This window comes from Chiloscyllium plagiosum, unplaced genomic scaffold, assembly GCF_037043375.1.
Source record: "Chiloscyllium plagiosum isolate Xiang-an unplaced genomic scaffold, Cpla_swu_hap1 HiC_scaffold_25, whole genome shotgun sequence".
NCBI lineage: Eukaryota > Metazoa > Chordata > Chondrichthyes > Orectolobiformes > Hemiscylliidae > Chiloscyllium > Chiloscyllium plagiosum.
In genome coordinates this window covers 144,824-156,257 of record NW_028270163.1, presented here as the reverse complement: position 1 = coordinate 156,257, position 11,434 = coordinate 144,824, and positions in this window count along the sequence as shown.

The following is an 11,434-nucleotide window of genomic DNA, read 5'->3' as shown; positions in this document are numbered from 1 at the left end:
TTAATATTCCAATAAATCAACTTGGTGTTTAACATACCATGTGTCTTTTTAGAATCTCTAACAGACATTAATTCCTGTTAACTCTACCACTGACCTTGCTAAAGATTGTAGGCTCAGGAAGTGGGCCCTTCCAGATTGTACTCTGAGAAAGCTGGGTTTCAGTATTGTCACTAATCTCTGATGAGGAAACTATGGAATTCTTACACACTAACTGAATTTTACATGTCATGGAATCCCTGCAGGGTGGAAGTAGGCTCTTCGGCCCATCACGTCCACACTGACCCTCCAAAAAGCATCCCATCCAAACCCATCCTCCCTCTGTAACCCTGTATTTCCCATAGCTAACACACCTGAATAGTATGGGCAATTTGGAATAGTCAGTCTATCTGCATCTCTGAACAGATTGAAACTGATTTCCAGGCTGTGAGAGAGCTGTTCAGTGACCTTTTAGTGTCAGCCTGTGCTACTGTGGATGTACAGGTTCTTGCTGTGGGATCTGATATTGACAATTAATATTATCAGTATTACAATAAGAATTGTCATACTGGATAAAACAGGAAATTTCAAACTTGATTATGCTTTAATGGGGTGCCACAAAGTTCAGTGGTGGTACCTCAACTGTTCACAATAAACGTTTGGATGAAGGAATTGAATGCCATATTTCCAAATTTGCAGAAGACATTAAGCTGGATGACAGGATGTGCTGTGAGGAGGATACTAAGAGGCTGCAAGGTGACTTGGACAGATTGGCTGAGTAGGCAAAGACCTGGCAAATGCAATTTAGTGTATTTAAATATCAGGTTATCCACTTTGGTCACAAAAACAGGAAGTTAGATTATTATTTGAATTGTGGCAGTTTAGGAAAAGGTGAGGTGGAATGAGACCTGGGAATCATGGTGGAATAGTTGCAGAAGCTTGACATGCAGGTGTAGCAGACAGTGAGGAAAACTAATGGAATACTCTCCTCCATAGCGAGAGGATTTGAGTATGTGAGTAAGGATATCCTGCTGCAGATAAACACAGCCTTGGTGAGGTCACGTCCTGAGTAGTTTGTGCAGTTTTGGTCTCCTAGTGTGAGGAAGGAAATTCTTGCTATTGAGGGATGCAGTGAATCACCAGACTGATTCCTGGGATGGCAGGACTGAGGTAGGAGGAAAGACTGGATTGATCAGGCTTTTAGATGCTGGAATTTAGAAGAATGACAGAATCTCCTAGAAATATATAAAATCTTGATGGAACTAGACAAGCTAGATGCAGAAAGAAGGTTCCCAATGTTGGGGAAGTCCACACTGAGAGGTCACAAGCAAAGAATAAGGGGTAAGCCATTTAAGGGAATTCTCTCCCACAGGAAGCTGTTAGGGTCAGTTCATTAGATATTTTTAAGAGGGAGCTGGACATATTCCTTGATCCCTTTAGACACAAGGGCTATTGGGAGAGGGTGGGAATGGGATACTGAGATTGCACAATCAGCCATGACCATTTTTGAATGGTGATGCAAGCTCAAAGGGCTGAATGGTCTACTTTTGCCCCTATTTTCTATATTCTTTCTGGTGTTGAATAGTAGTCTTTTTTTAAAAAAAAATCTCTTGTGGGATGTGAGCATTACTGGCTGGTCAGCATTTATTGCTCATCCCAAGTTGCACTTGAGAAAATGGTGATGAGCTGCCTTCTTAAACCGATTGAAAGGTAGCTCACTTCCTTGCCACCTTCCAGACCAGGGATAAATCGATGTCAGGGAACCACAATACCATTGATGTGTGCTTGATCATAGGGAGGAAGATATTGTAAGGGATTCTGAGAGGTGCTGTTTGTGATACTGGGGCCATTATGTAGTCTCACCATGGCTTTTGGAACAGAAGCGTACGGTTTACAAATTTTTTTTTTTAAGAATTAGATTTACTATAGAGTGGAAACAGAAATAGGAAAGGAGCAGTCACCTTGTTGGGTGTTTACTATAGACCGAGATGTGAAGAAACAGGTCTTGGAAAGGTACAGAAGCCACAGGATAGTAGTCATGGGTGATTTTAACTTCCCAAATATTGATTGGAAGCTCTTTAGATCAAGTAGATTGGACGGGGCAGTGTTTGTGCAGTGTGTCCAGGAAGCTTTTCTAACTCAGTATGTAGATTGTCCGACCAGAGGGGAGGCCATATTGGATTTGGTACTTGGTAACGAACCGGGACAAATGATGGGCTTGTTAGTGGGTGAGCATTTTGGCGATGGTGACCACAATTCTGTGACTTTCACCTTGGTTATGGAGAGAGAGATAGGTGTGTGCAACAGGGCAGGTTTTACAATTGAGGGAAGGATAAATACGATGCTGCAAGACAAGATCTGAGGAGCTTAAATTGGGAGCATAGGCTGTCAGGGAAGGATGTCATTGAAATGTGGAACTTTTTCACGGAACAGATACGACGTGTCCTTGATATGTATGTACCTGTCACGCAGGAAAGAGATGGTCGTGTGAGGGAACCTTGGTTGACGAGGGAGGTTGAATGTCTTGTAAAGAGAAAGAAGGAGGCTTACATAAGGTGGAGGAAACAAGGTTCAGACAGAGCGCTGGAGGGATACAGGATAGCCAGGAGGGAGCTGAAGAAAGGGATTAGGAGAGCTAAAAGAGGGCATGAAAAATCCTTGGCGGGTAGGATCAAGGATAACCCGAAGGCCTTTTATGCGTATGTGAGAAACATGAGAATGATGAGAACGAGGGTAGGTCCGATCAAGGACAGTAGTGGGAGACTGTGTATTGAGTCGGAAGAAATAGGAGAGGTCTTGAATGAGTACTTTTCTTCAGTATTTACAAATGAGAGGGACCGTATTGTTGAAGAGGAGAGTATGAAACGGACTGGTAAGCTAGAGGAGATACTTGTTCGGAAGGAAGATGTGTTGGGCATTTTGAAAAACTTGAAGATAGACAAGTCCCCCAGGCCCGACAGGATATATCCTAGGATTATGTGGGAAACGAGAGGAAATTGCAGAACCGTTGGCAATGATCTTTTCGTCTTCACAGTCAATGGGGGTGGTGCCAGGGGACTGGAGAGTGGCGAATGTTGTGCCCCTGTTCAAAAAAGGGAATAGGATAACCCCGGGAATTACAGGCCAGTTAGTCTTACTTCGGTGGTAGGCAAAGTAATGGAAAGGGTACTGAGGATAGGATTATGAAGTATCTGGAAAGACACTGCTTGATTAGGGACAGCCAGCATGGATTTGTGAGGGGTAGGTCTTGCCTTACAAGTCTTATTGAATTCTTTGAGGTGACCAAGCATGTGGATGAGTATAGAGCAGTGGATGTAGTGTACATGGATTTTAGTAAGGCATTTGATAAGGTTCCCCATGGTAGGCTTATGCGGAAAGTCAGGAGGCATGGGATAGTGGGAAATTTGGCCAGTTGGATAGAGAACTGGTGAGAGTGGTGGTAGATAGCCTGGAGCCCAGTTACAAGTGGAGTTCCGCAGGGATCAGTTCTGGGTCCTCTGCTGTTTGTAATTTTTACTAATGACTTGGAAGAGGGAGTTGAAGGGTGTGTCAGTAAATTTGCAGACGATACGAAGATTGGTGGAGTTGTGGATAGTGAGGAGGGCTGTTGTCGGCTGCAAAGGGACTTAGATATGATGCAGAGCTGGGCTGAGGAGTGGCAGATGGAGTTCAACCCTGTCAAGTGTGAGGTTGTCCATTTTGGAAGGACAAATAAAAATGCGGAATACAGAGTTAATGGTAGGGTTCTTAGTAAGGTGGAGGAGCAGAGGGATCTTGGGGTCTATGTTCATAGGTATTTGAAAGTTGCCACTCAGGTGGATAGAGCTTGTAAGAAGGCCTATGGTGTATTTGCGTTCATTAGCAGAGGGATTGAATTCAAGAGTCGTGAGGTGATGTTGCAGCTATATAGGACCTTGGTCAGGCCACATTTGGAGCAATGTGTGCAGTTCTGGTCACCTCATTTTAGGAAAGATGTGGAAGCTTTGGAGAGGGTGCAGAGGAGATTTACCAGGATGTTGCCTGGAATGGAGAATAGGTCGTATGAGGATAGGTTGAGAGTGCTAGGCCTTTTCTCATTGGAACGGCGAAGGATGAGGGGTGACTTGATAGAGGTTTATAAGATGATCAGGGGAATAGATAGAGTAGACAGTCAGAGACTTTTTCCCCGGGTACAACAGAGTGTTACAAGGGGACATAAATTTAAGGTGAAGGATGGAAGGTATAGGGGGGATGTCAGGGGTAGGTTCTTTACCCAGAGAGTGTGGGGGCATGGAATGCGCTGCCTTTGAGAGTGGCAGAGTCAGAATCATTGGTGACCTTTAAGCGGCAATTGGATAGGTACATGGATAGGTGCTTAAGCTAGGACAAATGTTCGGCACAACATTGTGGGCCGAAGGGCCTGTTCTGTGCTGTATTGTTCTATGTTCTATGTTCTAATTCAAATAGTTTGGATGGAGCAGTTTTTGTCAATTATGTCCAGGAAGGACTGCTGACTCAATATGTAGATAGGCCAACGAGAGGGGAGGCCATATTGGATTTGGTGCTTTGCAATGAGCCAGACCAGGTCTCCGATCCCTCAGTGGAGAGCAGTTTGGGGATAGTGAACACAACTCTCTGACCTTTACTATAGTCAAGGAGAGGGTTAGGAGCAGCTGGTATGGGAAAGTATTTAGAGGGGGGACAAATTTACAATGCTATTAGACACCTCCACATCAATGCTATAAGGCAGGAACTGGGGTGCCTAAATTGGGAACAGATGTTCTCCGGGAAATACATGACAGAAATGTGGAGATTGTTTAGGGAGCACTTGCTGATGGTGCTGGATGGTAGGGGGAACGAACCTTGGGTGACAAGGAATGTAGAACATCTAATCAAGATGAAGAACGAATTTTACTTAAGGTTGGGGAAGCAAAGATCAGACAGGGCTCTAGAGGGTTACAATTTGGCCAGGAAGGAACAGAAACATGGACTTAGGAGAGCTGGAAGGGGCATGAAAAAGCTTTAGCGAGTAGGATTGAGGAAAACCCTAAGGCATTCCACACTTAAGTGAGGAACAAGAGGATGGCCAGAATGAGCGTAAGGCTGTAAAATTAAAAATTCTTGGACCACTCATAGGTTGCAAAATAACATTCTTTTGTTATAATGAAGCCAGCTGAGAGATCAATAGACAATAAATCTAAATTATCAATCAGATGATCTAGAATTTGCTAGTAAATGATCTCTGAAACATAGTAAAAGACAATATAATTTGATACTCTTAGCATGCTCTGTTATCTTATTTTTTTCTCTCTAATTCACGCAATATAAAGTTTCTTTATTAATTAGGTTCTCATTAGATAATTAATAAACTTGGTATTGTTAAACAAAGCTGCTGACGTTTTCTTTTATTTGTCTAAATGTTTGAGAATGAGGTAAGAAACAAAGCTGTTAATTCTATCAGAGTTCTTTCACACATGTCAAACAAACTGATTGTTTAAGTCTATGATAATCAGAAATTAGGGAACTGTCTGGTCCTGTTTGTTGCATCATGATTTCATAGGAATGTGTTATGGCAATTGTCTAGGAACAGAACAACTGAGTCTTTGCCAGGATAGATTCATTCTCATGGTCACTGTGACTACAGTAACCATTTTAAACTTGTAAGACAAATTATAATTGAAAAATAGTGATTTAAAATGGATGCTTTTAATTGTTGATTCCCCTATACTTTATCATTCCCTCCTTTTGATCATTTTTATGATCAACCAGCCCATCCCTAAAGTTTATGATGATAGCAACTAGATATTAGTGACCATAAACATTTGAATGTAAGAATGCAGATGATTACAGTAAATAACGTAGTACCAAAATGTAAAAAACATGCCCCCAATATTCTCAAAGAGGTCCTTAAATAGCCACCATCCTGCAACACTGCCAAATTCACCAAAATCTGAGTTTCTGAACCTCTTGGTAATGTGCCTGGAGAGATCAATGATATTAGAGGATTTGTCAGGAATATAGATACAACATTGCTTTCCTACAATGGCACAAGTGCCACCCACTTTAGCTAATAGAAAGTCCAAAGGGCCAGTGTCTTGACTGCGACCATTTCAGCATTGATGTTAGTCAGGGCATTGGCAGTATTATTGGCCACAATTTCCAGTATAGTCCTTAATCTACTCAATTCTTTGCCCTGCAAGGAAGCTATCCTAATAAAGGTTAGGAGGCTGGTAGGTACCTCTTGGTCCTAGGGGGAAGAGGGTGAAGGTAACTCCTCTAAAACCCTAATGAGAGGAACTACATACCCTATATAACATAATCCCCACCAGTCCGAGTGGAGCCATGGATAGGCATTGAGCCTGCAAACAAAATAGATGTTAGGCTAGAATGGGAGAAAGTGAGGACTGTACAGCAGGTCAGGCAGCATCTGAGAAGCAGGAGTATCGACGCTTTGGGCATAAGCTCTTTATCAGGAATCTGGCTAATGCCTGAAGCGTAGATTCTCCTGCTCCTCGGATGCTGTCTGACCTGGTTAGGCGAGAATATCTGTCTCTGAATTGGGAGTAGGGCAATTCTAGAGGGACCCTGATGGAGGACCAAACAAACAAAATCTAATTTTGGTCAAATTTTGGTTAGGTTCAATCCATGGGATAGTGAAGCAGCATCGACTAGACCCCATATATAAGCCACTAGAGAAGCTCTCATTGTTACTGAAGCAAATCGTGTCATTAATAGTATTATTAAGGACTTCGAGGAGAAAGTGAGGACTGCAGATGCTGGAGATCAGAGCTGAAAATGTGTTGCCGGAAAAGCGCAGCAGGTAAGGCACCATCCAAGGAACAGGAGAATCGACGTTTCGGGCATAAGCCCTTCTTCAGGAATGAGGAAAGTGTGTCCAGCAGGCTAAGATAAAAGGTAGGGAGGAGGGACTTGGCGGAGGGGCGTTGGAAATGCGATAGGTGGAAGTTGGTCAAGGTGAGGGTGATAGGCCAGAGTGGGGTGGGGGCGGAGAGGTCAGGAAGAAGCTTGCAGGTTAGGAAGGCGGTGCTGAGTTCGAGAGATTTGACTGAGACAAGGTGGGGGGAGGGGAAATGAGGAAACTGGTGAAATCCGAGTTCATCCCTTGTGGTTGGAGGGTTCCTAGGGGGAAGATGAGGCGCTCTTCCTCCAACCGTCGTGTTGCTATGGTCTGGCGATGGAGGAGTCCAAGAACCTGCATGTCCTTGGTGGAGTGGGAGGGGGAGTTGAAGTGTTGAGCCATGGGGTAGTTGGGTTGGTTGGTCCGGGTGTCCCAGAGGTGTTCTCTGAAACGTTCCGCAAGTAGGCGGCCTGTGCTCCCACAAGGAGGTTGAACAGTTCATCCACTTTACCAACACCTTCCACCCCGACCTCAAATTCACCTGGACCGTCTCAGACTCCTCCCTCCCCTTCCTAGATCTTTCCATTTCTATCTCGGGCGACCGAATCAACACGGACATTTACTATAAACCGACCGACTCCCACAACTACTGAGACTACACCCCCTCCTACCCTGCCCCCTGTAAAAACGCCATCCCATATTCCCAATTCCTTCGTCTCCTAACACATCTGCTCCCAGGAGGACCAGTTCCAATACCGTACAACCCAGATGGCCTCCTTCTTCAAAGACCGCAATTTCCCCCCAGACATGGTCGACGATGCCCTCCACCGCATCTCCTCCACTTCCCGCTCCTCCGCCCTTGAGCCCCGCCCCTCCAACCGCCACCAGGACAGAACCCCACTGGTCCTCACCTACCACACCACCAACCTCCATATACAGCGTATCATCCACCGTCATTTCCGCCACCTCCAAACGGACCCCAACACCAGGGATATATTTCCCTCCCCTCCCCTATCAGCATTCCGAAAAGACCACTCCATCAGTGACTCCCTCGTCAGGTCCACACCCCCCACCAACCCAACCTCTACTCCCGGCACCTTCCCCTGCAACTGCAAGAAATGCAAAACTTGCGCCCACACCTCCCCCCTTACCTCCCTTCAAGGCCCCAAGGGATACTTCCATATCCGCCACAAATTCACCTGCACCTCCACACACATCATTTATTGCATCCGCTGCAGCCGATGTGGCCTCCTCTATATTGGGGAGACAGGCCGCCTACTTGCGGAATGTTTCAGTGAACACCTCTGGGACACCCGGACCAACCAACCCAACTAACCTGTGGCTCAACACTTCAACTCCCCCTCCCACTCCACCAAGGACATGCAGGCCCTTGGACTCCTCCATCGCCAGACCATAGCAACACGACGGTTGGAGGAAGAGCGCCTCATCTTCTGCCTAGGAACCCTCCAACCACAAGGGATGAACTCAGATTTCTCCAGTTTCCTCACTTCCCCTCCCCACACCTTGTCTCAGTCAAATCCCTTGAACTCAGCACCGCCTTCCTAACCTGCAATCTTCTTCCTGACCTCTACCCCCTCACCCCACTCTGGCCTATCACCCTCACCTTGACCTCCTTCCACCTATCGCATTTCCAACACCCCTCCCCCAAGTCCTTCCTCCCTACCTTTTATCTTAGCGTGCTGGACACACTTTAGTCATTCCTGAAGAAGGGCTTATGCTCGAAACGTCAATTCTCCTGTTCCTTGGATGCTGCCTGACCTGCTGCGCTTTTCCAGCAACACATTTTCAGTAGTGGGCGGCACGGTGGCACAGTGGTTAGCACTGCTGCCTCACAGCGCCAGAGACCCGGGTTCAATTCCCGCCTCAGGCGACTGACTGTGTGGAGTTTGCACGTTCTCCCCGTGTCTGCGTGGGTTTCCTCCGGGTGCTCCGGTTTCCTCCCACAGTCACAAAGATGTGCAGGTCAGGTGAATTAGCCATGCTAAATTGCCCGTAGTGTTAGGTAAGGGGTAAATGTAGGGGTATGGGTGGGTTTCGCTTCGGCGGGTCGGTGTGGACTTGTTGGGCCGAAGGGCCTGTTTCCACACTGTAATCTAATCTAATCTATTATTAAGGACTACCAGGAAAGGGGGTATATGGAATCTGTTATAGCCAGGATGCTACCAATCTCCGAATAGGGTCACTTCATACCCTGCTGACTACCATTCCTGTACTTCCTCAATTTTATCCGAATCAGTTCCAGCGTATTTACCATTTGGCCAAGTCAAGCCAGATAAAAGAGACAGGCCACAGAGGGAATACACCCCTGCGATTAGGGTGGCATATGAGCACAAACCCAACATCTGGGCACTTTAATAAGCCAAATACAAAATAGTGTTAGCATGAAAGCCTTCTGCCTCCTCAAAGTAAATCCCTCCAAAGTCATCAAAGTCATCAGATCCAATGCATTTTTTCTTAGTCCTTGTCTGTTCCTTCACTGACTCATTTCCAGTCTGTTCTATGAATCCAGTGGAGTTGTCCTTGCACTTTCACAGCCGTGGGGGTAGTCAGCAACACTTGAAATGGTCCTTTCCACCTTGGCTCCGATTTTCCATGGTCCCAGTTCTTAATCAGAACAAAATTTTCAGGTTCTCCAGTTGGGTAGTCTCCCTAAAACAATAGGTTTAGTGTACCTGTGAATGTAAACTTTGAAGAATTTTGATTAATTCATGCAGATATTTTCCCATTTTTTCGCCATTGTTGTAGCAGTATTATCAGTCGTTGGGGTGGCTTTGATCCATCTACTAAATATATACATTATTACGAGACAATATCTATAACAATATACTCTAATTCTATAAAATCAAGTTGTAGACAAGTAAAAGGCCTGCCAGGCAAGGGGGTGATTCCAGAACCGTAGGGCATCCCTTTTCCAGCATTTGTCTTTTTACAAAGTAGGCATGCTTTAGCTTGTTTCTCAGCTGCTTTCAGGAAATCTGGGTGCCACCAGGTTTGCAATAGTGTACGAATCATTCCCTCCTTGCACAAGTGTGTACAATTATGCACATAATCAATAAGATAGGTGGGAGCAAAGAAGGAACACAAACATGTCCCACAGGGGTCACCCACAATTTGGTTTGAGTATTGAGGGAGCACCCCATTTGAGTCCATAACTTGTGCTACTCAGCAGGAGCTCTCCTCTTATAATTTCTGTATCTCACCCAGGTCTGGCATACCCATCCTTATACTGTGTCTAACCAGGCTTTTCTGGGAAAACAACACATTCAGAAGTTTGGGGTGTAAGGCTGTCTGCTTGACATGAGTGTCTACAAGCTTATTGCCTGAAAAGACTGCAGCCGTAGTACCAGCGTGAGTCAAACCACTAGACTGGCTGGCAATTTCAAAGCATGTGCAAGGTTATATAAAAACTGCATTACTGAAATCTGTCCTATGGAAGTTAAAAATCGTCCACTTTTCCACAAGGCTCCACAATAATGGGCTGTTCCAAAAGTATAATGAGAGTCAGTATATATGTCTGCTAATTTATTAATAATAAAGCATGTTGATGCCTACAGTAGTTCCAAGGTAACAATAACGAAACTTCGCACTCCAGTGGTCATATCATCCACAGTTAAAACAAGGACCTGCCATTCATCCCTTGAGGGGGAGGAGTTGGGGGGGGAGGGGGGGGGGTGTGTGGGGGGTTTGGGGGTTGCAGGGGGGAGAAAGGATTTCACTCTATTGATCCCAGTCCTAAGATATAATATTGGGGCTTGCATGTTGCCCTTTGCAGGCTCCCGTCGGGAATGGGTTACCCAGCAGTGGTAGCTGGGAGGGTTGGGTATCCTGGTCCTATTCAATCCCGGCAGGGCTGGCACATAGCATATAGGGATCATGAGGTCCCTGGACATATTCAGTTTTTTACCTGTAACTTGGATCATGATTCGTGTTTGTTCTGACCATCTCGGTAGAAAACCACCGTTTACCTCGTTAGCAACCCATAATTCTCGGACCAGTTGATTTCATTTGACTGGATCATGTCAGTGACACCAGAAGGAATACATAGCAAAAGCATCGTGTTAAACAAAGGGAAGCCATTGTCTTGATTAAAGGCTTGATCATCTGCAAATCATCTGCAACAAATTGTTCTCAACAATCACCTCCCTACTCCCCAGATTTGAGTTTGCATTCCAATACTTCACTTATGTTTAAAGGTTGTTGGAAGGCTCGTTCTAACAACTGGAATAAGTGGTCCTATTGGGCATCATTGGTATGGAAACTCTCATTCAAGTCATCGTAACCGCGGACAGGCCCTGCACCACCCTGGCCGATCAGACCTTGCCACTTGGGGGTAACTTCTTCAGGGTACAGGATCATACAGTAAAGAGCAAACTCCTGAGGAGTGGTACATCTGTATTGTCCTTGGATATATTGAGCAAATAGGGCTGATTCATCCTAGCGGCCAGGGACTTGATTCATTATCATTACTCGGTTTACTGGGGTGGCGGTAGGTTGAGGATGATCCAGGCCTTCCATCCCCTTGACGTTGGCAATGAAGTTGTTGACCAATACTGGACTCTTTATCCCCGGGCGAGGGGGGGGAAGGGGGTGGGTGGTGGG